The sequence below is a fragment of the Gorilla gorilla genome, chromosome 2 (assembly GCF_029281585.2).
Source record: "Gorilla gorilla gorilla isolate KB3781 chromosome 2, NHGRI_mGorGor1-v2.1_pri, whole genome shotgun sequence".
Taxonomy (NCBI): domain Eukaryota; kingdom Metazoa; phylum Chordata; class Mammalia; order Primates; family Hominidae; genus Gorilla; species Gorilla gorilla.
In genome coordinates this window covers 197,530,044-197,557,108 of record NC_086017.1, presented here as the reverse complement: position 1 = coordinate 197,557,108, position 27,065 = coordinate 197,530,044, and the positions used below count along the sequence as shown (strand labels likewise).

Genomic DNA, 27,065 nt, shown 5'->3' with positions numbered 1-27,065 from the left:
AAATGGGGCCCGGCAAGATGAGGAAAGGAGGAGCAGTGAGTTTGCTGCATCAGAAGGACCTGGTAAGTAGTGATAAGTGTCCCAATAGGTGACAGAAAGGGTAGAGTCCCACAGTAGGTCTTAGAGAAGGCAAATGGATAGGACAGCAGAGGACCAGAGAGAGAATTGACCAGGCTAGTGACACTGAGCAGTTTCCCAGAAGGCAGGCAAGAGACGCTTAGACACAGGGCACAATGCAACGATGAAGCCAGAATCATTCAAGCTCATTCTTGCTGATAAAATTTTTAAAAACAATGGTAGAATCAGAAGATTTGTCAGAGCCAGAGCAAAAAGGTCAGAGTGAGACCAGCAGCCAAAGTGTAAATGATGGGACAACATGGCTGCCCTGGAGCTCCTCAACCCAGCTTCCCAGACTGAGGTTGTTGGCCTAGAGTCTGGGACCAGAGCTGAGCTTGCAGCGGGGAGGGAAGATGGTGGGCAGATTATCAACCTGGGTTAAAGGGGCTTCAGGCTTGTTACCTTGCATAATTTGAAGACTTTGGGTACAAAACTGCTACTGCTTAGAGCAGTGGTTCTCAGCCCTCATTATACATTAGAATCACCTGGGAAGACATAAAATATACTGATACCTAGGAAATCCCCTTCTTCTACCCCCACATCAATTAGATGAAAATCTACAATACTGGCATTGAGATAATTCCTTGCCAGCAAAGGTTGCAAACCACTGACTTACAGGCAAAAGCTGCACTATCTGTATCCGTAAAAGGTGTGCTACGCAATACGGCAACCACTGTCAATATGTGGCTACCGAGCATTTCAGATGAGGCTAGTTGGAATTGAAATGTGCTGTAAGCCTAAAACACACACTGAATTTTGAAGACCTAGTCTGAATAAATAACCCCAAAATACCTCATTAATAATGAGATACTTGTTAAAATGATATTTTGATATATTGGATTAAATAAGTTATATTATTAATTTCACCTCCTTGTTTTCGCTGGTTCTAATGTGGCTTCTAGAAAATTTACCCTGATATATGTCGTTTGCGTTATATTTATTTTGAATAGTGCTGCACCAGAGCTTCTTTCAATTCCGATTCACAAACTATACAACTGAAATTGCTTTTCCAACATCGCTGCTGCAGATGGTAATGCATTGGGAAGAAAATTTTCTTTACCCAAATTTATCACAGTTTGTAATTATGTATTTATTTGTGTGTTTGTTTTTTGAGTGTCTCACTTCCTCAGTGTTTACCTCTCTACCTCAGCATCTAGCTCAGTGTCGGACATAGTAACAATTCAACAAATATTTGTTAAATGAATGGATTGGGGAATGAGTAAACAATTAGATGAATTAAAATATTTCTTTTTCTGCTGCTGTAATCCCTAGACACACAGGTCGATAGGAAACCTGTCTCCTGCCCATACTAGTGCTGCAAAAAGGGGACCATTGTGCATAGAAAGGAAGGGCTGTAGCAGAGAGATGAGGTCCAAAGGCTTTGGAGGCAGGTGGACTGGGGCTTAAATCCAGGCTCAGCCAATGCAACTCACTTAGCCTCTTGGCCTCTGTGATCTCTCTTATCTGTACCATGGAGATAATACTACCTTCAGGGTTGTTGTGAAAGGCTTAGCACCGTGCCTAACACTTTGTGGAAGTGTTGGTGTAACAGAGAAAAAGAACGGGACTGATCTCTGGGTTGCAATCTGTTTTGCACAGGAGGTTGCACCAGTGCTGGGCCTCCTGGGGGAGCAAATTTGCTGCCCTTACCTGAGCTGGGTATACTTAGTTCTTCAGAGTCTGACCCATACTGTGTCCATGGGCAGTTTATCACAATGGAGGAATTTCTGGAGGAATGAAGATTTCTGGGGACGTGTTACCTAAAAAGATGTTTGCTTTGGATAACAGCTAAGGTCTTCGGTTATTCTCAGACTGGATTTGTCTTCTTCCTACATCAGCTGAGACGATTTTGGATAAGGTCTCAGACTCAGAGTAGAACCTTTGGAGGTGGCAGTGTCTTTTACATCCATATCTTGATTGACATGAAAGGAATTAATTGCCTTCTCTACCTTGCTTATGTAGCCCATGACATAATCCACATGAAAAGAGAGGGGATGTTAGGAAACATGAGACTTGACTGGTGTGTTCCAAAATGTTCTAGTCTGGACAAACAGTATCATAAGAGTGGACCTACTTATCAGGCTCACATCCAAGAAGGGAGCAAGGAGAGAACTGTCAAGAAAAAGAAAGCAGTTCATTCTGTTCCTTGGGGGCTAGTTAAAATTAATATTCAAGCTAAATTTATACAGATAAAGAAAATGCTATTGGTATGGACACGTTTTAGTAATTTATATGTCTCCTCAAAATGGGTAGAAACATATCTGTGTTCCAAGGCTGACACAATGGTGACCAGCAAAAGACCTCCAGAAAATCTCATTACTAGGTTTAAAATACTGTACAATCATAGGGACATGTATTTGAACATGTATTTGATAGATTGGTTCTTAAAGTTGTAAAGCCTACAGAATCTTTAGTGTTGTCAATGCCCACATTGTCTGCAGTCAACAGAGGTAATAAAATATCAAAATGGGATTCAAAATAATAAACTGGCCAAGGCTTGTGCAGAAAATGGATTGAAGAGGACAGATGTACTGCCCATGGCTCTGATTAGACAACAAACAAATTCCCAAAACTTAACTCTTATGAAATATTAGCAGATGAGACTCTGGTTTCTTCTTCAGCAGCTAAGGCCAGTAGCACATTCCTAAGCCAGATAACATTGTGTTGTATTGCAGGACACTAACAAGGGTGTCAGAAATCATTCACAGGCTCAAGACATTTCATCCACCCACCCACACAGATAGGACCATAATGTAAGGCTCCCTGCCTGGTCAACTTTCATCAGCAACAATCACTGCTTAAAACTCCTTGGAAAGGTCCTTAACAATAGCTGTTGTCAAAGAATGTACTGTGTGGTGCCAAGGACTTTGTCTTGGATTCATGCCTCCCACTAAAAAAAACACATGGAACCCAACACTGAATTACTAATCTTTATTTTTCTCATTGATACAGGCATTGATGACTCACTCCTCACTTGAGTCCAGACCCATCTGGATTGCCTGCAAAAAGGTCTCGGCAGTGACCTGAAAACATATGTAAATTACCCAACCAATTCTAACCAGGACCTGCTGTCTGGTAATTCATCCTGCAACTCTCAGTCAGGCTCAAGAAAAGCCCCAATTTTAACTGGGCATGGTGACACATGACTGTAATCCCAGCTACTCGGGAGGCTGAGGCAGTTGAATCGCTTGAACCCAGGAAGCGAAGGCTGCAGTGAGCCGAGATCTTGCCACTGCACTCCAGCCTGGGCAACACAGCAAGACTGTCTCAAAAAAAAATTAAAATTAAATTTTTTTAAAAAGGCCCCAATGATGACACTTAGCCTCTTTGACTCTATTTGACTCTTTCTAGCTTGACTCTAGTTTGTCAGCCATAAATGCAGACCTACATTTGCTTTATGCATTAAGATTGGCCACTTCTGAATGGAGACCAGAATCTATAAATTTTTAAAGGCAGAATCATTGTGTTGATTCTGTATCAGTCAGGAGAGTTAGACTGTACTGTGGTAACAAACAACCATCACATCTCAGGTGACTTAAACCACTAAGGTTGATGTCTTGCTCACCCTATATGCTCATGCAGGGTTAGTAGGAGCTCTGCTTTACATCATCCTCCCTTGTCTACAGTAGTTGAACCATTGCATGTAGAGGCAAACACTCCTAACTCACGTCAAGAGCATGGAGAAAATTCTGGACTCCCGGGGTCAAGCTCCCCATGAAACAGATTCTGCGACAGGTGTTTGTGTGTGGGAAATTTGTTTGCCTGCTCTTGGGAACAACACCTGTAAGGGAGCGAGGGAGCTGGAATGAGCAGAGAGAAGAGTTGAGCTGCAATGCAGAAGCAACAGAGGCCTCAGCCAATTCTACCAGGGTGCTCTGGAGCAAAGCCAGTAGATTTGATCAGTGCAAGATATGGACTGTAGAGGATGTGCTGGTGTATTTCTGTAGTCCCATTCAGGGTGGTCCCAAAAAACAATGATAAAGAGGAATCCTTTCATTAGACTGAGCACAAGGTCATTCACTTTCTGTGGGAAGAGAAGTGGCCTGAAGTAGGAATATATATATTCTTGCTGATGCCAGGTAGTGTTGTAGTGTCCATGGGCATTTTGGGTATATTGGTTAAGGGGAGGTTGAATTGGCACATATTAATTTACATCCATTGGGATATAATTATGTGTTTGGAAATCACTGTCACTTTCACGTATAGAGGAATTTTTATTGGCTGTCTGGTATAGGTTTTGGTTTGTTGTTGTTGTTATTGTTATTTTGAGATGGAGTCTCATTCTCTTGCCCAGGCTGGAGTACAGTGGCACAATCTCAGCTCATTGCAACCTCTGACTCCTGGGTTGAAGTGATTCTCCTGTCTCAGCCTCCCTACTAGCTGGGATTATAGGCGTAAGCCACTGCGCCCAGCTGTTTTGTATTTTTAGTAGAGATGGGGTTTTACTATGTTGGCCAGGCTGATCTTGAACTCCTGAACTCAGGTGATCTGCCCACCTTGGCCTACCAAAGTGCTGGGATTATAGGTGTGAGCCAACGTGCTCCGCTGGCTGTCTGGTATAGGAATGGCTTCCAGGAATACTTCTGTTCAAAATGTGTAGGACCCAAATTTCATTTTAACATGAATGTGTCTTATGGCACCCAGGTAATATTTGCAGGTAACATTTGGTCTACCATTATAAATCTGTTCAAGCCTTGACACATAGATACAACAATCTTTGAGAAAACGTAGGCCGGGCGCGGTGGCTCACGCCTGTAATCCCAGCACTTTGGGAGGCCAAGGTGGGTCGATCATGAGGTCAGGAGTTCAAGACCAGCCTGGCCAACATAGTGAAACCCCGTCTGTACTAAAAATACAAAAATTAGCCGGGTGTGATTAGCCAGGTGTGGTGGCACGCACCTGTAGTCCCAGCTACTCAAAAGGCTGAAGCAGGAGAATCACTTGAACCCAGGAGGCAGAGGTTGGAGTGAGCTGAAGCCACACGACTGCACTCCAGCCTGGGTGACAGAGCGAGACTCCATCTCAAAAAATAAAAAATAAAATAAAATAAAAATAAATTTTAAAGATGTATTTTTGAAGATTCAGAAGAGAAATTCAAAGACAAATAAGTAGCAAGGTGTTTACTTACAAGTTTATAAAGCTCAACAAGCCATTTTAATTCAATTTGGAATGACATTTTTGGAACATTTCAAGAAAAGAAATAAGAGTACAGACTCCCAATTTTGGCATTTACGATGGGTATAATCTTTTGTCATCTTTAAGTGTATTTATTCAGAAACTCAGAGAAGTTTCAGAGAAAAAGTTAATGGAGCAAAAAAGAAAAGAAATGAGATACATAGAAATTATTCAGACATCAAGGATAGAATTACAATAAAATACTGTTTAATCGCATCAAAAGCAGTAATTCAGTAAAAGGAAGAGATAACTTTCCAATAGAATAATAGTGAATAGACTCCCAGATCATTTAATAGTCCAGTTAATGAAGAGAAGTGAATCATATGAACTCACTGAAGAAAGATTTACATTTCCTACTGTCTCAATATGAAACTGGCTCTTCTGAGGATAACACACAACTCCTCATGTATCTCCACAATGAGAACGGGGATGACTAACTGGTCAATGAATCAATGAGTCATTCTCAAGTCAAAGAGTGTCTAAGGAGATAGCTGCAGAAGGCTTGCAGTCATACAGGAAAGATATTTTGTTAAGTTTTCCCCAAATTTACAACAATCCTAAACATTTAAATGGCATGTTTAATAATGAGTTGTGAAGCTAAAAGAAACTTTTGAAAAAATCAATGAGAAAATATTAATAATTTGAACCAAACATGCTAGATGTCAGACTGAATTGTCTTCTCTCTGCAGAACTATTACAAAACTGTTGCCATTTGAAGAAGTGATCTAGAGAGTGTGTGACCCAGAAAAGCAGAAAAATATATTTTAGTCATATGTCAGGCAGTTAATAAAACATTTTTCTGAATTTTGTGATATTCATGGTACTTATCAGCATTTTTAAGATTTAAAATTTGTTGTGATTTCTTTAATCATTCTAAATAAATGGTGACTTTCAAATCTCACTTGGAGCTAGGTGTGGTGACGTGCACCTGTTAGTCCCAGCTACTTGGGAGGCTGAGGCGGGAGGATTGCTTGGGTCCAGGAACTCAAGGTTGCAGTAAGCTATGATCATACCATTGCAGTCCACTCTGGGTGACAGAGCGAGACCTCCACTCTAAAAAAAATTTTGTAAGCCTCACTTTGTATTCATAATTTGATATTCTTTTTCTTAAAAAAGGTCCCCAAATTGTACAACTTTCAGCCCTCGTGAAATCAGAATTTGCCTCTTCCTTGAGATCTCAGAAAGCACAAGTTCCCAAAAGCATGCCCGACCCTTTGGAAAGGGCTTCCCCCGACCTGGGGATCGGAGTCATGACTGTGCCCCCAGTGCATGCAGGGACATCACATGCAGGAAGCTGGTAGGGTCACGTCTTTCCCTCTTTCCCACAGGTGAGAGGAAATCCCAGCAAAACAGCTTGCAAATCTCCCACTGTGCAGTCAGGACCTCTACCCCTCACTTCCCATTCATTAGACATAAAATGACTGCCGTGAGTATTTATGTGTGTGTGTCCAACAGATCTGCAAAAAGTGTGACTCTCTGCTGCCAGTTTGATTCTCCAAATGGAAACTGGTGGTGTTGGCAGCTGGGGGTAAGAGAAGAGGGTGATGACGAGAAATTGTATCAAGCAGAAGGGCTTATTAATATCAATATTTCTCACCATGATAAATGAGTGTCCTGGGGGCTCTGAGGGTCTGACAGTTGTCATTTGCTCCAGATGAAGTCCTCACAGGGCCTCTGCTTTTCCAGCCTGGGATAGATTTGCTGAAATCACAAACCCACAGCAGTCTCAAGACCATGGTTTCCTATAAAATCACATGTAATGCACAGGATTAAACAAAAACCATCCCAGTATGGTGTTTCCATCTTTCTAGCTCATCATTCTGTCTTTGGTTAGAGTGAAGCCTCATTCTTCTCATCTTAACTCCTGTCCTGTTTCCTTTCCTAGAGTGCCCTTCTCCCACCTCTACCTTCCCCAACCATAACCTCCTTCAAGAACCAGTTCAGATAAAGCCTACTCAGGTAACACCCCTATAGCCCCAGCTCTCTCCGTGTGTCATGCTTGTCTTAGTCCTTTTAGGCTGCTGTCATGAAATACCATATAGACTGAGTGGGTTACAAATAGCAGATATTTATTTTTCACAGTTCTGGAGGCTAGAACATCAAAGATCAAGGCACCAGCAAATTTAGAGTCTGGTGAGACCCACTTTCTCGTTCATAGATGGCACCTTTTTTTGCTGCATTCTCCATGGTGAACTGGGCAAATGGGCTCCCGTGGGCCTCTTTCTAAGGGCACTAATCCCATTCAGCAGTGCTCCAGTCTCATGACCTAATTACCTCCCCAAAAGATCTAACCTCCTAATCCCATCACCTTGGGAGCTAGGATTTTAACATGAATTTTGGGAGAACATGATCATTTAGACCATAACATTGCTCTCTATTCCTCTCCAAAAGGGCAACTCTTGCTCTATGCCTCAAACTTAGCTATTTTTGTACATATTTATCGCTTCAGGACTGAAAAATTTTTAAGGTCAGGACCCAAGCCTGAGTCACCGCTGTGTCCCCACTGGGATCAGCGAAGTGTCTGTGCTTGATAAATAAATGTTAAATGATTGGTTCCATTGACCGTGAGCCTTAATTTTTCTAGTGTGTGCGAAGCACTCAGCCCAGGGACTGAGACATAGCAGATGCTCAATAAATGGTAGCAGTTTTTGTTTCTATAACAGCTTTCAATGCAGCTCTAAGATGAGCTAGATCCAGAAGGGAAGACACTACTGAGTTGCAGTGAGGAGTATTCTGAAGCTGGGCAGCCTCGCTTTAAATCCTGCTCTGCTGCTTACTGGCTCTGTGGCCTTGGGCAAGTTATAACCTATTCGCACTATAGTTTCCTCCTCTGTGAAAAGGGGCAATAATTCTGAGCTTTTGTGGGGATTAAATGACTTAGCACATACAAAACACATGGAAGAGGATCTGGCAGCCTGTTTAAGTGCTATGTCAGCACTAATTATTACTGTTACTGCTATGATTGTTATCTAGTGGCTCAGGACTGGTGCCATCCATTTCTCAAACTCTCCCCGAATCCAGCCCCTCTTGGATTGGTGCATGAAGGACTGTGGCCTAATTCCAGGCTATGACATTGGGATATAATAAAAAATATATATTTGTCCTCTTCCCACATAGCTCATAAACTCCTTGTGATAAACCCCTTGGCACATAGCTCATAAACCCCTTGTGATAAGTGATAAGTGTCATTCTGCATGCGAGTGAGATGACCAAGGGCTGGAGGCTCCTGGACAGCCTTGGGGTGAGGACTGGTTACCAGGGGAACTCACCATGTGGTTAGAGAGTTGGAACTTTCAGTCCCACTACACCCTCCCCCGCCCACCGCCTCAGCAACCAACCTCCAGGGAGGGGAAAGGGGGCAGAAGTTTGAGTTAATAACTAATAGCTAAAGATGTAAACAATAAGCCTCCATAAAACCCCAAAAGGACTGGACTGGGTTCTGAGAGCTTCCAGGTTGTTGAGCAGGTGGAGGTTCTGGGAGGGTCCACACCCAGAGAAGGCATGGAAGCTGACCCCTTCCCCATACCTTGCTCTTTGCATCTCTTCCATTTGGCTGTTCCCGAGTTGTATACTTTGTAATAAGTGGGATTTCCACTCAACAACAATTCAGCCACACTGCTTCACACATCTAGAATCCATCCAAAATTGTAAAGGTTTTGTGGCACTACAGTGAAAGAGGCAAGAACATCTTCCAAACATGTAAGTAGAGTGTTTCCCTGAGTTCTGTGAGCCATTCTAGCAAACGATTAAACCCAATGAGGCAGCTGCGAGAACCTTCCATGTAGCCAGGTCAGAGAGAAGCTGCGGGTAACCTGGGGACCTACTACTCGCGATTGATGTCTGAAGTGAGAATTGGTCTTGTGGGACTGGATCTTAACCTGTGGGGTCTGCACTAACTCTAGCTACTGTCAGAATTGAATTAAATTGTAATTCAATTACAATTAAGTCTACAGAGAATTAGAGAATTGCTTGATGTGGGGGAAAACCCCACACATTTTGGTGACGAAAAATGTTGTGAGAGTACAAAAGAGAGCATAAAGCAGTTTTTTGTTTTGTTGTTTTGTTTTGTTTTGTTTTCCTATAGACAGACTATGTCTCTTCTCCCGGGCCCCTCAAAAGGTGCTGCCTCCCCTTCTTCTCTCTTTAGCCAGCACAAGGGCACACAGGAGGCCGGCATAATCACGAATTGCAGCTGTCTGAAGGGCAGTCACATAAAAGAGGGGAAGCTTCACCTTTGCTTCACAAGGCACATCTTGAACCAGGGATGGAAATTACAGAGAGGCCAAAACCAGCTCGGTGTGAGCAGGACTGGTAACAGACTGGCCAAGCAACAGAAGGGGCTGCCCTGTGAAGAAGCAAGCTCTCTGTCAATGGGAGGTGCAAGCTGAGCCTGCACTACCTTTTGTCACGGTTGCTATGGAAAAGATTAAGAGCCCGGTATTAACTATCTATTGCTACATAACAGAATACCGCACAACTTAAAAGCTTAAACAACACATTTTTATCATGTCACAATGTTTGGGGTCAGGGATTCTGGAGTGGCTTAGCTGGGTGGGGTCTCCGGGTTGGTGTCTCGTGAGGCTCCAGTCTAGATGTTGGCTGGGGATGCAGTCGTCTGTCAGCTTGGCGAGGGCTGGATGATCCGCTTCCGGAATGGCCCACTCACATGGCTGTGGGAAACAGGCCGCAGCCCCTCACCATGTGGCTTCTCCATAGGGCTGGTTGAGTGTCTGCATGACATGGCAGCTGGCTCCCTGAAGAGCGCATGATCCGAAAGAGAGAGCAAGACAGAAGCGCAGTGTCTTCAACAGCATATCTTTGAAAGTCATATTCCACCGTTTTCACTACATTCTATTGATAAGTGAGTCACTCAGAATAGCCCACATTCAAGAGGAGAGGAATGAGGCTGCATTGAAGGGAGCACACTGCAAAGAATGTGTGGATTTATTTTAAAACCACTATAAGCTCCTTCAGTGCTGAGTTATTGTGATGCCTTATGCATTCCGAAGCCAAACGTGGATGTGATTTTAATTAGCAGCGATGCTAAGCTCTTTTGCTAATGCTACTAAAAAACACAGGAGTCTCTGCATTGTTCCATCCCCAGTAGGTAGCTTAAGATGCTGTATTTAATTTAGTACAATACAGATTTATTAACCACTCTCTCTGTCTGTAGGGCCTGGCTGTTCCCACCTCAAACCACTTCTTAGCTTCATTTGTTCTCATAACAAAAGGATAGCCCTTCCTCCTCTGGAGGCCTGGGCATCAGCAAGTCGGATGGCAGTGGAAGGTGGAGAAATGGAATCCTGCTGGGGGCTCAGGAGGCCTGCCCCCTGATGCTGCCGTGCACTGCAGATGTCCTTGATGAAGAGAATGAATGGAAGGTATTGGAAGGGAGCTGAAGTTCAACAAATGACCACCTAATGAAAAAGTCAGCAGTGGATTACTTGAGATCTTGAGCACCCTGTACTGTTATTCGTATTTATAAACATGTTTGAAAGATATTCCCTTCCTTCACTGTAGTGCCAGAAAGCCTTTAACATATTGGGTCGGGTCTAGATTTGTAAGGAAGTATGGCTGAATTGTTATCGGGTGGATACAGTTTACATGTTTAAAGGTTAGTTTTGTTTAATAGTCAGATTCCTATAGCCCAGGGGACAAGGTGGTGGCTACAGTGCAGAATGGTCTCAGGGGGACATGTATGTATAATGCAATGGCATCTGTTTATCTTACAGCTGTCTTTCTCAATGGCAAAAGGGCATACTGCTGTTATTGTCAGTGAGGGGTCAGTAGGTAAGAGAGAGAGAAATGGTAACAGAAAGTGCTTCCTTAAGTGAAATTAGGGGAGTGTGTGTTTGTGTGTGTGTGTGTGTGTGTGTGTGTGTGTGTGTGTGTGTGTCTTTGGGGTGGGGGAGTGGTAAATGCATATTTAGTTAGCAAAAGTGCCAGGCTTACAGTATCTCTAAAATTAATGCTCATAGTGGCCATATAAATAAGTATTATTATTCTTTTCAGTTTAAATGATGAAACTCTGGGGATCAGCGTAAAGTAAACCAACATACTGCATGTAAGTATCAAGTAAATGAGCAGAGACAGCCCCCGGTTTACAAACACCTGACTTAAGCATTGTCCATCCTACAGGTAAATTCCTCATTCTTACTGCTGTGAGAACAATTGTTAGGAGCCAAAAACTTCAGAGCTTTCAAAGAACTGTAATGAGATAGCACAATGCAGGCAAAAAGCCAGTGTTAACGGAGCAAGAAACTTCCCAGTTCTGACATTCACAGCATGACCTAGAGCATGCGGATTCCCCTCTCTGAGTCACTGGTTTCTCACCTGCAAAAGAAAGCTGGGTGCGTGTGTTTATGGGAGGAGGGTGGGTGTTGGCTAAGCACAGGAGTCATCTGGGTGGCTTCATACACACATAAAGGGCTCATCCCACCAGGTCGGGCTTTTGAACCCGAAACACAGTGGTGTGTGAGGGTGGGGGCACCTATTCTGAGAAACTACCTCTCCAGGGGTTGCAGTCACACAGCCCTTGCCAATCGGTGTCTGGGAACCAGGGACCTGATCATCTCTAAGGTGCCTCCAAGATCCAGCATTTAATTCCATTTTAGGACAGGGAAGGAGGAAGAAGCTTCGAGAGGCTGGAACAGTTGAGGGAGCGCTGACACGGTAAAGGCCACTTTGCTCATCATCATCGGGAGCGCTGCCGAAAATTTCCACTCTGTTTACTCCCAAGACCTTACTCCTACTATGTGGAGACATATTTGAATAAAAAATTGGCCTCTTTTCAAAGTCAAAATTCTGAGCCAGCTTGAAGGGATTGTTTTTGGTCAAACCTGCATCAATTTGGGCATCAAAATAAATAATGCTACCAATTTATTGCTCCCTATTGAATAGAACAGCAAGTCATGAGTCTATGTTCATATAAACAAGTAAAACTGAGGAGAAGGGAAAGCTCTCTTTTATAGTAGAAATCCATCTAATAGGTGTAGAAGAAAATGATAAAGTTAGAAAATCACCATTTGGCCACCATCATAGTCATCATGGATTCAGCTAAAAATCATCAATGGATGCTGGAACAAATGAGTGAAAGTTTAATGAGGGTCAGAATATTTATATGGCCTCACAGTGTGTCCTTATACAATTCTTAATAATTACTGACAAAATTCTTACTAACTTTATGAGAAACCTGGCAGAAACCATCTTCACCTGGTGACAGAAGCTAACAGCACTGCTTGGGTCAAGTGGGCACTGTGTGCCACCTGATAGGATGGACCGAGGACACGGCACTGCTTCCGTGGCATTCCTGCCAAACACATGTGAAGTGCCCAGTCTCAGGACCAAGACAGGAGACGTAACAAATGAATGCAGTGTGTGGTTGTGTATTGCATCCCAAACCAGAAAGGAAAGGGGGTAAAGGAAAGATGGCATTGTTGTTGTTATTTCTTTATTTCTTTATTTTCTTTTGAAAGAGACGGAGTCTTGCTCTGTCACCCAGGCTGGAGTGCAGTGGTGCGAACTTGGCTTACTGCCACCTCCACCTCCCAGGTTCAAGTGATTCTCCTGCCTCAGCTTCCCAAGTAGCTGGGACTACAGGCATGCACCACCACGCCCGGCTAATTTTTGTATTTCTAGTAGAGACAGGGGTTTCACCATGTTGGCTAGGCTGGTCTCAAACTCCTGACCTCAGGTGATCCACCTGCCTCGGCCTCCCAAAGTGCTGGGATTACAGGTGTGAACCACCGAGCCCAGTCTTCTTCTTGTTGTATTTCTATAAAAAATATTGGGATAATCAGCAAAAGTTGAATGGAGGCTGTAGATTAGAGAAGTGTGTTGTGTAAACATTAAGGTACGGATTTTGGCCAAGCGTATTGAGGCTATGCAGGAGAGGGCTCTTGTTCTTAGGAGCTTGTCTCAGTCCATTTTCAGTTGCTATCACTGAATGCCAGAGACTGGGTAATTCATAAAGAAAAGAAATGTATTTCTCATAGTCCTGGAGGTTGGGAATTCCAAGGTGTAGGGGCCACATGTGGTGAGGGCCTTCTTGCTGGTGGGGACTGTCTGCAGAGTCCGGAAGTGTGCAGGGCATCACATGGCATGGAGGCAAGTGCATGCAAGTGTCAGCACAAGTGTGTCTTCCTCTCTTTATAAAGCTACCAGTCCCATCACGGGGGCCCTGCCCTGATGACTTTATCTAATCCTAATTACCTAGACTCCACGTCCAATCAACATAGGAATTTTAACTGGATTTCCTAACCTCTTAATACCATCACAATGACAACTAAATTTCAACACATGAATTGGGGGGCGGGAGGCACATTCAAACCATAGCAGAGCTGCACACAGAAGTATTTGGGGATATGCTTGCAACTTAGTTCTGAGTGGTTCCAAAAAATAAATATGCGTGTGTACATATGAGTGTGTATGTGTGAAGAGACAGAATAACACTGATATGTTTTAAAACAGAGTATCTAGAAAATCTCTTTTGTAACTTTTCCGTAAGTGTGAAATTATTCTTTTTTTAAGGTTAGAAAAAAAATTTAAAATCAAATACCCTTAGGTGGGGTTCTGGGTCATCAATCATTTATATCTTACTGCGAATTAGTCTGATCAGATTCCTTCCATTTTAATGAGATCTTGAAACATTTTCGGGGTTAGAATAGTCAGGCAAAATAGCGGTGCTACCATGGAAAACCTAAAAATCATAAAAATACACAGAAGTGAAGGACAAGGACCCAAGGAAGAAGGTAGAAGAGAAATTCAGAAAATGAGGCAAGAGTGAGTAGTAGTCCTCAAATTTGCCTGGAGCTGAGAAGACATCAGCCTGACTTCCCTTTCTCAGTCATGCTCTTTTCAAACTGGGCTGCAAATGAGAACCAGCCGGGGTGCCTAAACCCACCCTGCACAGTTAAATCAGAACCCTGGTGGGGAGACTGAGCGTCGGTGTGTTTTGGAAACACCCAGGTGACTCCAATGTGCAGCCACAATGGAGCGCCTCTGAGCTGTCCCATGGAGTCAAAGGGCACTTGCTCAACCAACTAGGACGGCTTCCCATTGGGCCTTGCTACTGCCAAATGCCTGTGGTTAGTTTATTAAGATAATGTAATACATTAAATGCCTGTCCCCCTCTGACTCAATCTTCACAGGATCACCAGGCTGTTCTTTCTAAAGCATGGGTCTAATCATGCAAGTCTCCTATTCAGAAACCTTTCCTGGATTTCTGATGTCCTGGCCCTGACATATGAGGCTTCCCACACTGTTCTCCTCTTTAAACTTCCACAGTTTTATTTTCAGTGTTTTCAGTGACACTATATTGTCCTCAGCTCCCCAGCCCCGACATACGCTTTCTCCTGCCTCTCTACCAACATCCACCTTGCCCTATCACCTGGCCAGTGGCTCCTTCTTGCTTCTAATCTTAGACCCCCGAAATCCTCTCATTTTTTCATGTCAAATGCCACTTCCTCCATGAAGTTCCCCTGGATTATTCCAGTTGGATTTAACGTCCTTTCCAGCACTTTTTGTACCTCCACAATAGTACATAATTATAATCTGCTTCGTTTTATTGCTATTTGTTTATAAGTCTGCTTCATCCAGTAAATCATAAAATTACCCAAAGGTGAGGATGGAGCCTAGAATGATGGAAAGGGCTAGAGCTTTGGAAGGTGGTTGTGGTGGGTTTAAACATGTCTTCACAAATTCTTCGATACGCCTTCCTTCAAGACGTAGAGCTTGATTCTCTCCTATGCCCATTTGAGTGTGCACTGGACTTAGTGACTCACTTTTGTTTGTTTGTTTGTTTTTGAGACAGAATCTTTCTCTTTCGCCCAGACTGGAGTGCAGTGGTGTGATCTCAGCTCACTGCAACCTCCGCCTCCTGGGTTTAAGTGATTCTCCTGCCTTAGCCTCCCGAGTAGCTGGGATTACAGGCACCCACCACCATGCCCGGCTAATTTTTGCACTTTTAGTAGAGACGGGGTTTCCCCATGTTGGCCAGGCTGGTCTCAAACTCCTGACCTCAGGTGATCCACCCGCCTCGGCCTCCCAAAGTGCTAGGATTATAGGCGTGAGCTACCAAGTGCCCAGCCTAAGTGATTCATTTCTAACAAATAGAATAAGGCAGAAGTGACAGTGTGACTTTTAGACTGGCTCATAAAAAGGATGGCAATTTCCTCCTTGCCTTCTCTTCCTTGATGAGTGGATGTAGGCGATTCCAGCTGCCATGTCATGAGGACACCCAGGCTGCCCATGAAGAGGCCCTGTGGTCTCTGGCCAACAGGCAGAAGTGAGCCATCCTGCCGTGAAGCTTTCAGCCTCAGTCAAGCCTTTACTCCTGTAAGGCTGGGACTCTGTGAATGAGGCACCAGGCCATTTTTTGGGGGAAGACCTTATAAGTATTGGCCCCATTAAGTTCCATTAAATGAAATTATTCACAAATGTGACATTGCAGGAAAGGCCTTGCTTGTATATTTGATTTTCCTAATTATATTCTGATTTTTTTTAAAAGACAGATTTTTACTGAACATATACAAACAAGCATATTGATGTGAAAAGTGAGGACACTTAAGAATTTCTGATTTCAGAGGAATCGGGGAAAATCAGATATCATCTTAAAATGTTACATTTCAGTATAAAAGAGCAGAGTCAGGTCAGGCGCTGTGGCTCATGCTTGTAATCCCAGCACTTTGGGAGGCCGAGGCGGGTGGATTGCTTGAGGTCAGGAGTTTGAGACCAGCCTGACCAAGAGAGTGAAACCCCGTCTCTACTAAAAATACAAAAATCAGCCGAGCATGGTGGCAGGTGCCTGTAGTCCCAGCTGCTCGGGAGGCTGAGGCAGAATTGCTTGAACCCGGGAGGCAGAGGTTGCAGTGAGCCAAGAGCCCACCACTGCACCCCAGATGGGCAACAAAGTGAGACTCCGTCTCAAAAAACAAAGCAAAACAAAAACGAAAAGAACGAGCAGAGTCGACTAAATCATTACGGATTACAGAGAGTTTAAGAAGAAAAAGAAAGTGCTTGTTTGCTTTTAAATATGGAAAAGAGAACGTTTAAACATCAACAGTATTCTCTACCAATAAATGCAATAAGATTTTCCTCATCAGTTTATTCAGTCCAATATAAGTATTTCTGTTCCACCGGATCTTGAGTTAGCAATCTCATGAGCCCGTATGCTCTTGAAATGAAAATAGTTCTGTAAATCCTGACCCAGCCCACTGGTATGGTCTGAGAGTGTCTCAGAATGCATCAGAAGCCTGAACCCAAGCTCTGTTCTTTGAGGTGTCAATAGTTTGAGGTATACGGTACAGTCCTTTTCTGTGGGGCTTTGAGGTGGTTCTTTGTTGGAGACACAAACCCAGACCTGTAGCTGATAGCAGAATCTTCAGGCAAGCATCAGAGTAAATAGTAAAAACAACAAACAGAAACAAAAACAACAACAACAACAAAAAACAAACGTATCTTAAATGATAGAGAAAATGGAAAATGTCTGTGGTTAATTTATTAAAATAATTTTCCAACGTAAAGGTCTAATGAGAGTTAATAATAAGAATAATGTAACCGACGGAGACATTTGAGTGCTTCTGTGGCACACCTAACAAGATGATAAAGCCATTCTGAGATAAACTTTCAGACAATATGTCTCTAAGAAGAATGATTAGGCCTATTTTCAGAGGAGTCAGTGAATGTTACATCTGATTTGTAAAATAGGAGAACATAATTTTAGAGAGGAAAAGCCTTGAGATATAATAACCGAGACATAATATAATAATATACTAAGATTACAGCAAGCATATACTAAGAAAATATCAAGAATAAAAAGAGATTCAGTAAATCTGGCATCGGTCCTAGACATCTGTATTTTTATATAACTCCATAAGTAAGTTTGAGATGCATCCCCAATTGAAAATCAGGCCGGGTGCAGTGGCTCACGCTTGTAATCCCAGCACTTTGGGAGGCTGAGGTGGGCAGACTCACTTGAGGTCAGGAGTTTGAGACCAGCCTGGCCAACATGGTGAAACCCCGTCTCTATTAAAAATACAAAAATTAGCCGGCCGTGGTGGCACCAGGCTGTAATCCCAGCTACTAGGGAGGCTGAGTTAGGAGAATCGCTTGAACCTGGGAGGCGGAACTTGCAGTGAGCCAAGATCACCCCACTGCACTCCAGCCTGGGCGACAGAGCGAGACTGTCTCAAAAAAAAAAAAAAAAGAAAAAAAAGAAAAAAAGAAAATCAGTGGCATAGAATATATTAAAGTCAAATTAAAGAATTAAGTCTGTGATGAAGTTCATATTTTAAATAATAGTGGAAATTATGACTAATAGCATACAGTTGTTGTCTAGTATCATCAGGCAAAGCAACACAGATTCTGGTGAATATGGAAAAAATCCACAGAGTTTAGGTCAACGTTTCCTCAGAAGTTAAAACATAGAATGCAAGGTCACTGACAAATCTCCAGGGACTTTCCAAAATCATATAATTTCTGAAATCATTACATTAATAAAATATTTTAAATACCCAAATTTAACCGAATGTCTCTTCTGATTTGACAACTTTTCCCATGAAACTTTATAATAGTAACATATCAAAAACGCTAATTATCTCTAGTACCTCTCTTCTTATAAAGTGAAAAAACAAATCTTTGCAATTTTCCAGGGACCCTCTGGGAATCTCAAAATGGATTTTGATGTAAAAGATATCCTGAAATATTCTTTTTTTGCTTATATGTTTCTATATTTGGATTTGATTTTGAGAAGGCAAAAATTAAAAAGTTGTCAGAGAAGATTTGGACATTTGATTAACATATGATCGTGGGTGCCTGAAAATGATATTTAGTTATCTATTTAATCAAAATAGCATTTTTTTAAATGTAGATAGTAACATGATTGTAAAGAATATGTAAGTTCTTTTACAACTTGATACTTTTTTCTTGAATAATCAAGGATGTAACAAAGCTAACATAAAGAAGCTTTGCTATTAGGCAGATTAAACAGAAAGTGAGGAATAACATTTCATTTTGTTGGCAAAGGAATTAATGAGTAAATCAAGGAAGCACTTCCACTAAAGTAGACCAGACTTCACTAAAACATCAACACATTTCATAGCTTCTTTTAAGAATCAGGTATTACAAACCAAGGCAAGTAAAATTCACCTGCCAAGTGTCCTTCACTATGCTCCTTCATATTCTGGGACAATCTGACACTTTAGGAGAGATTCCAGGGTTCCATGAGGTCAAAACTAACTTCATAATAATTATATGAAGGTGTTACATCTGTTAACATGCAGTGTGTCCCACCCTATCTTCAAATGAGTTGAAGTATTTTAAAGTTTCCTCAGTTTTAATTTCTAATTCAGTAAGTATTGGTAGTTATCACCCTCAATGAGCTTTGGGCTTCTGTTTAAAGTAATTTTAACAGTGTAAAGGGGTCCTGAGACCAAAAGTTTGAAAGCTACTGCTCTAAATCAACTGCCTTTTCATGGTTCTGTGTTCTCAATAGGTAAATCCAGAAACCAAGGGAGATGATTAGGAGTTGCCCCACTTCCCATCAGTACTACTTACCCACTTGTGAAATTTGTGTTTCCCATTTCTATAACTCTCAACTTTATGGGTTTAGAGGTTCTGGTTTTCAGACCAAAAAAAATGCTTCCACCAGGAAACCCAGGAGGGCTCCTATTAAATGTTAGCTATGGCTGTCAGTGGTCACGTTTGACTCCTTGTGCCAACAGTAAGCAAGGAGAGGAGCCAGCATCCCGGCTCTATTATAAGGAGGAGATAGAGCTGCCGTTACCCAATGGGAGCAATTTTGGTAATGAATGGAAGTGCAGCAGTCGTGGCTATGAAGCTCAGGCCCCTCAGAGATCAAAGTCTGGTCACCACATCAGGCCAGCCACATGGACCAACAAAGTTACCACCCGTGGACAAGGGGATCTGGAATGGTACTTGAGGAGGAGCTGATGAATGTCATTTGCAACCTCTACATGAGCTGCATGTGGTGAGGCTGTAGTTCCTCCATTTCCTTTTTCTTGTAAGTTTCTCCAAGAGAAATGACCAACCGAGATCCTGGAGGAAATGTTCTCAGAACTTAATCTACAAAGCAAATGGATCCAAGTGGCACAAAGTAGAGGCTGCCATGGAGCCCCTCCAGTGCCCTCTTTAGGGATGAGGCGCTAAATCTCCGAATTGTTGATGGCCTCTCTAAGACATGGGGACTCTGGCTGAATCCTTCTTCAAGAATTACCCTCAACCCAAGATAGCAGTTCTTGATCCAGCCCAGGATCATGACCTCTTCCTGGAAGCAACCTGGTAAGGAGGGTTATGAATGCCCAGCCCCGTTGCCTCAAGGCAGGACAAATGTAAAAGCCCATTCCAGCTTCGGTGATCCCCTATGACAGAATGAGAACTTTGTTGTGGCTAGAACACAGTTCAAATTCTCCCTCGGCCCAGTGCTATGTCTTTACTTCCTTGCAGGAATTGAACCTGAGAACACCACCCAGTAAACTTCCCCACACAAGTTTTTTATCTCGAATTGTTTTTCCTGAGGACTTGATTTAAAGTAAGTCTTATTCCCTATCCTGTTCCATTTAAGTTCTACACGTTTCAAAATTATACATTTGACTTAAAATTTACATAGATCAATATGTCCTAAAATTAGGATCTGGGGAAGCATAAGGAAAAATTTAAAAATCGTCTGTGTTAAGGTAAATTTGGGAAAAGCTTGGTTAATTAAAAGCAAATTTCTTTACAATGGAACTTCTCAGGTCTTTAAATATACTAATTGGAGAGTAAATCTCCAAGAAGAGTCCCCTATAGTAAACAAATTCTTTCAAAAGTTTTCTGACAATGGATTGAAAATTTTTCTTTCATTCACTTATTTTTGTTGTGTACCTATTAACATCTCCTAGAAGCATTTCCTAGAGGGCACAGTTTGGGAAATACTAGTCCACATTTATAGAACTTAATTATCAAATTGTTTGGTATCTTTAAAAATTAAAATGGTTTTGGAGGATGCCCTTTATACATGTAAGTCACTTATAAAAGCTGTTCAAGGAAATTAGAGCTGATGCCTACATTCACTCTCAACAAATTAATCAGTAACAGACAGAGATATTGAAAAATCAATCCACTAAATTCTCTGAACTGCCTCAAAATTGGAGTCATTATTTTGAAAAGCTAGCCCCACCAGGACTTTAACTGTAAGAGAATATAAAGATGTCCCCTGAGAATAATTATACTGAGCCAGTTGAGGGGGTTCATTCATTAATTCATGAAGGCTCCATGTATCCTTGGCCCCCAGGTGCCCTTTAGTAAGAGAAACTCCAACAGGCTTCCTCCTACATCAGTTGCTGTGGCTCTTGCCAAGTGAATTGAGTGGCACCATCCTGATGACCTCACCCCAAATGATGAGCCCATGAATTGACTAAATATAAGAAAGGCTAAACACCATGCCCTAGCAGGTTGGCGTGAATCTCTTCCCAGTTGAGGCACTTCATTTGGGTGGTGGCCACCTCATTCACTCAAATTCTCTATTTTAGGAAGTATAAATGCCAGAGCAGATCTCTCAAGCTGAGGTTGTAACCCAAACAACCTTGAGCGTTCGTTCTTAGGGTTTTGTTCTGGTTTCCTATTAAATTTGTTGTACTTCTTTGTCTTAGCAGTACTTGGATCCAGATTAAGCAAGCAGTTAGGGAAATGACTTTTCTTGTTACCCCACCAATCCTGTGCATCTTTGTATAAATTCCTTATACCAAAGGATAAGGATATGCTTTGCAAGCATAAAAGAGTGATTTCTATTAACAGTGAAGTTGCAAGAGGCTCTCAGGGGAAGTAAGAACTAGATGAACATCCTTGCTCACCACTGGGTAGAGCAAGGCGAGAATATCTACATCTTAGTGTGAAAAGATAGTAGGCTTACAGCAGAGGAGCAGTTCATTAAGCTCTATATTTTGGTCTCAGGATCCAGGTGAGTTGCCCACCAAGGATGAGGCTTTGAGGCAGTGACAGAGGCCATTTCACAGGTTTTGGAGAAGTGTCCAGGTAAGGGTAAGTAGGCTGCTTCTCATGGCTCAAAGTGAAGTCTGTTGGGCAAGGAATTGACTCTGGCCCAAGATCACACTGCTCCAGCTGGATAAGGAAACTTTGACTCCTTTCAGGATGCACTATTTCCTGGTGATTTTTCTTCTTGTAGATAGTTGCAGAAGATCAGAAACTGATTAACTTCAGAACTTCAGTGGAAGCTGAGTTCCCTGACGCAACAAATGTCTACAGCCAATGTTACGGCCCTAATTGTCAAAAACAAAGATTGTAAAAACTAGAGTGATATCTGGGAAGGCTTAGATGAGCCCATGATTAGAAGATCCACAACACAGCTGGAGTTACTTCGGATAACTCTGCACCATCCCTCTCATTTCCATTGGATGCAAGTATAGATTCATCCAAGGTACTACTTACTATGGAGTAAGTATAGATTCATCCAGGGTACTACGTAAACGGCAGGCCAGGGAAGAGAAAAACTTATTAGGAATTCATTGCAGGACTGTTGACAGAGATAGATTACTGGATTTGTTGGTGGGGGATGGTGGAGGGGGCATGGAGGGAGGATATGTAGATCTGGTCGTTAAGATCACGTGATTGAGTAGAGTGACAGCATGGTAGGATGGAGCTGCTTTTAAAGCTCTAATGCCAACCGCTAAGGTGGGCTTTAATGTGTGCTTGTCTGGCTGATGACAACAAGGACCCAGCTCTGTCCCATACTGCACAGCATGAAGGAGCCAGGCTGCTGTTGGCTTAACGTAGGGTAACACTTCTCAAATTGGAGTTCCTGATCATTAAAGGCAATAGTTTAGATAACTCTTAAACATTCTGGAGGACTCCCAAAAAGTTTTTGTTTATGTGGGTGGTATCTAGAAAAAATTAAAATATTTATTAATTCATTTAGTAAATGATAATAGTCCTTGGGGAAAGGGCCCTCAGCGGATATCAAATAATAATATTATGTATTTAATAAATTAATTTGATATCTTCTGCAGCTATCAAATAATAATAATATTATGGCGAGGATTTATCTGAAGTAACTCCAGCTATGTTGGGGATCTTCTAATCATAGGCTCATCCAGGCCTTCCCAGATATCACTCTAGTTTGCACAATCTTTGTTTATGCCAATTAGGGCCATGACATTGACTGTAGACACTTGGTGTGTCTAGGAATTCAGCTTCCACTTAAGCTGTATCTATTGATATTCTCATATTAGCAATTAAAACTAAGGGAAATTAAAATATTTATTAATTAAATTAATTAACATTTAGTAATTTATTTAATTTATTAATTGATTTATTAAATACATAATATTATTTGATATCTGCTGAGGTTATCAAATAATGGATGAATAATTTAATCATAATAAAAGCCCATTATATGTTATAATAAATAACATATTTTACCAAAAAAACCCTGAATTTTTACTAAATCAAAAACCTCGTAAGAATGACAGTGTTTTATATTTTTACAAATCTCATTAATGTGTGGCTTGAATCAAAGACACCTGGATTCTTATATCTGCTTCTGCATTCAATCTGTGAAATATGTTGGTTAGTTGAAATATACAAGGAAAATCTGGCCTCACGTAGATATGTAGTAGGTTAAAAATAAGAGTATTTTAAAAGCCTTTTCAGGTAATTGTGGATATTTCTTAACACTTCTTCAAAATTTGACAAATGATAGTTTCTTTAAAGTTAATTACAACAGAGTCTGAAACCATGCCAATAAACTTCTCATACTCTGTTACATTAAAATCCATTTGTCTATCCTGCACTTTGAATAGATATTTTACTATGCATGGTTTTGTAACAATATGCATTGGTCACCCGGAAAATATTGGTTTACTGAGTTCCATAAATCTGCCAAATAGTGACACATTTCCTTACAGTATATAAAAAAGATAAATTCATTAATATCCCTACCATCTTATCAGAAAAGTTTTTAAATATTTAGAAACTATTAAACTTATGGATATAGGTTTTCTAATTTTTACTTGAAAGCTTGCATTTTATCATTTGCTAAAAATATTGCGGGTTGTTTTCCCTAAACTATTGGGCTCACTTAACGCATCTCTGGGAAAACTGTGCGCCAAACCCCTAAGTCTGAGCAACCATCGTGTGTGTTAATCGTTCTTAAGAGTAAATATGGTATTCAATGAAAAAAAGCAGCTGGTTTAGCTCTGTAACTCAATCTCATATGTGATTGTCCTCAAGACAATATCTTACTTTAGTATGCAGCAGAAGTGCTTTGCATGTAATTCCCATTTTGTTGCTTAGAATATTATAAAGTTGTATATTTTTTTTTCCGCTTCATCATGGACATTAAATAAAATTGGCTTTTTTTTTTTTTTTTTTTTTTTAAGATGGAGTCTTGACCTGTCGCCCAGGCTGGAGTGCAGTGGGGCGATCTCGGCTCGCTGCAACCTCCGCCTTCCAGGTTCAAGCGATTCTCTTGCCTCAGCCTCCCTAGTAGTTGGGATTACAGGCAGGTGCCACTAAGCCCGGCTAATTTTTGTATTTTTAATAGAGGCGGGGTTTCACCATGTTGGTCAGGCTGCTCTCCAACTCCTGTCCTCGTGATCCTTCCGCCTCAGCCTCCCAAAGTGCTGAGATGGCTTTTTTTTTTTTTTCTTTGCAGAAAATGCATGATGATGAAGAACATAATGCCTTCTGTAAGTTTGGTGCTGTGTTCAGATTCCAGCAGTTTCACCCATTGCTATGGTCTGAACATTGGTGTCCCCCCAAAATTCATATGTTGAAACCTAATACTCAATGTGATAGTATTAAGAGTTGGGTACTTCAGGAAATCAGTAAGCCATAAGAACTGCCCACTTCATGAATAGAATTCATATTCACCACCCTTATAAAAGAGGTTGAAGAGAGCTGCTTTGCCCCTTCTGCCATGGGAGGGCACAGCTCAAAGTTTCCATCCTTGGGGAATGGGCTCTCAGCAGACATGGACTCTGCCAGAGCCTTCATCTTGTACTTCAGATTAACTGCAAGCAACTGTGAGCCATATATTTTTGTTGTTTGTAAATTACTTGATCTAAGGTATTTTGTTATAGCAACCTGAAAAATCTAAGACACCCACTATTGCTTTTGCACCTTCAGTGCAAATGTCAACAGGATGAAAAAGGCAAATAACATCTTGGTTTTATTGCAAACCACGTAGATCCCAGTAGCAGGACTCAGGAACCCCAAGGGATCCACAGACCACACTTTGAGAACCACTTATCTAAGGATACTTTGAGGTTTCCTAAGAATTTATAAATTTTGTGTAATCATCTTTATGATAAACTAAAATACATGTGTACAAACACACTGCAGGTCACCTCCCAGTTTGAACAGTGCCACATGCCTAAAGGCCCACGTGACATGGTGTCTGGCTGTGTGGGTATCACATTTGGAAGCAGTGCAAATAGGAAAGTGCATGGAAGTACAAGGAGACTGAACTGATAAGAAACTGGGCTGTGGCCAAGACCACATTCATGGAAGAGGAGGAGCTTATTTCATGGCTCCCAACTTATTAGCAGTAGGGATATTTAAAAATATTCAATTAAAAAATTTTCCATTTCTAAGTCCAGACATCTAATGGAATTTGATGCCCATTTTTTATGCCCATTTTAGATATTTAGATAATTTAGATAATTAGATGCCCAATTTAGATAATGTTGTAACATAGTCCTTACCTGCAGATAGCCACACAGCTGATGGAGTTAGAAAGAAGTACCTCATTAAAACTGGTAGTCGAGATCAGAACTATGAGTTCTGATTATCCCAAACTGAGAAACGAAGTCTTTTAACAATATAATTTTAGGCTAGATGTGGTGGTTCACGCCTGCAATCCCAGCATTTTGGGGAGGCCAAAGTGGGAGGATGGCTTGAGCCCAGGAGTTCCAGAACAGGGCTATAGTGAGAGCCCATCTCTACAAAAAAATTTAAAAAATTAGCTGAGTGTGGTGGCATGTGCCTGTAGTCCCAGCTACTCCAAAGGCTGAGGCAGGAGGATCACTTGAGCTCAGGAGTTCAAGGCTGCAGTGGACCATGATTTTATATGTGTGTATATATATGATTTTATATACAGCATTCTCTGTGTAAGTGTTACTAAATTTAAAATGCGGAAATACAACCAGTAAAAAACCGACATTAAGAACTTTCTACTGTTTCAACACTGGCAATTTGCTTTCCACAAGACATTGCCACATTAAATTAATGTTGCTGTTTTTATTTTGATCAGTGTTGTAGTTTGTTTGTATTTAATCTAGAAAGTTTATTTGAACTTTATAACTGAACAAAAACCACAGGCATATACTTTTTTACTTGTACTGTGAGATTATAATAAAAATAATTTAAGTCCACACTGGTAATCCGTGAGAATTATTGGCCCTCTAGAATGAGTGCACATAGGACGCTGATGATGTAGAGAATGAGAAGGTTGCTAATGGCAAGAATGAGAACGGCATGGTGGTTGGTAGGCATTTTGCGGGCCAGAATGCTCCCTGACAGTGCCCCAAGGGTTTTTCTGTTTCACTGATAGCAAATATTAGACAGATGGGAAGGGCCCCTGCAGATGCAAAGGTACAGCTCACAGTCAGCAATGCTCTTGGGAGGAGTTGGAGACAGGCAAGCAAAGGCAGCCACTGTTACCAGGAGAAGCCAAGTGGGGTGGTATTCCAGGGGCTTGAGAGCAGTGACCAATGTGTGGTGTTGTCCCTCTTATAGGTGGATGACTCAGATCCAGCAGGCCGATCCTTCACCAAGAACCAGGGCAAGAATTCAAGCAGAACCTGCGTATCATATGACTATATTTAACAGTTCTAAATCACAAAGAGTTGAACAACATGCTTTCTATCCTCCTTCCTTGACAAATATATCTTCATAATGATTAGATAGAAAAATACGAGTAAAGTTCAAAGTTTCTAATTGGCTGAAAGCTGACAAAACGTCAACGATGACTGAACATAATTATTATCGCATATACTGGGAATTCTGTTGATGGGCCTGTGGTGTTTGGATGAATAATCAATGAAGATATTAATAATTCATAAATTATACGCTTTTTAAATAACATTCATTTTTTCCTTTATTCTGGCAAAATCAGTAACTATGTCATTATACTCAAGATTTTCATGTAATTTGTGTTCCAGGGAAAGTAATGATCTAAAGCTGCATTTGTAATATGATATACTATGTAACATATGATATGATATATAAATATGATATGATATAGGATACAATATAATAGCCATGAAATAAATGTGGCTGTTTTAATTTAAATTGTAGAAAATTTAAAATTCAGTTCCCCAGTTGTACCAGTCACCTTTCAGACACTCAGTAGTCACAAGTGGCTAGTGGTTACCATATTGGACAGTGTAGATATAGAGCATTTTCATCATTGCTTAAAGTTCTACAGTCACGCACCAAATAATGATGCTTCAGTCAATGACAGACCACATATACAATGGTGGTCCCATCGGATTCTAATAGAGCTGAAAAATTCCTATTACCTAGTGATAGTGTAGCCATGGTAACATCATAGTGCAATGCATTACTTACATGTATGTGGTTATGCTGGGGTAAACAAATTGACTGCTCTGCCAGTTGTACAATAAAAGTATAGCACATCCACTTATGTATAGTACATAACACTTGATAATAAATGACTATGGTACTGGTTTATGTATCTACTATACTTTTTGCTGTTATTTTAGTGTACTCTTTCTACTTATGAAAAAAAAGTTAGC

General features: G+C 41.3%; 2 long non-coding RNA genes across 5 annotated transcripts; one reads left to right on the top strand and one right to left on the bottom strand.

Moving 5' to 3' along the window:
- The first annotated feature begins 8,638 nt into the window (after positions 1 to 8,638).
- On the top strand, positions 8,639 to 12,067 carry LOC109026179 (uncharacterized). Of its 3 annotated transcripts, XR_002005143.3 has the most exons (8): positions 8,639 to 8,991; positions 9,440 to 9,729; positions 10,009 to 10,153; positions 10,466 to 10,673; positions 11,025 to 11,082; positions 11,305 to 11,356; positions 11,431 to 11,642; positions 11,907 to 12,067. It is a non-coding gene; the product is annotated as an uncharacterized lncRNA (long non-coding RNA). The 3 variants fall into 3 exon arrangements; XR_010132719.1 differs by lacking the exon at positions 10,009 to 10,153; XR_008678274.2 differs by lacking the exon at positions 11,025 to 11,082.
- A 9,781-nt stretch (positions 12,068 to 21,848) lies between these two features.
- Positions 21,849 to 26,745, bottom strand: LOC129532495 (uncharacterized). 2 transcript variants are annotated; one of them, XR_008678273.2, is made up of 4 exons: positions 26,642 to 26,745; positions 25,969 to 26,108; positions 25,011 to 25,247; positions 21,849 to 22,187 (listed from the first exon to the last, which is right to left on the bottom strand). It is a non-coding gene; the product is annotated as an uncharacterized lncRNA (long non-coding RNA). The 2 variants fall into 2 exon arrangements; XR_010132718.1 differs by lacking the exon at positions 25,011 to 25,247 and having other exon boundaries at positions 25,911 to 26,108.
- Between the last annotated feature and the right edge of the window lie 320 nt (positions 26,746 to 27,065).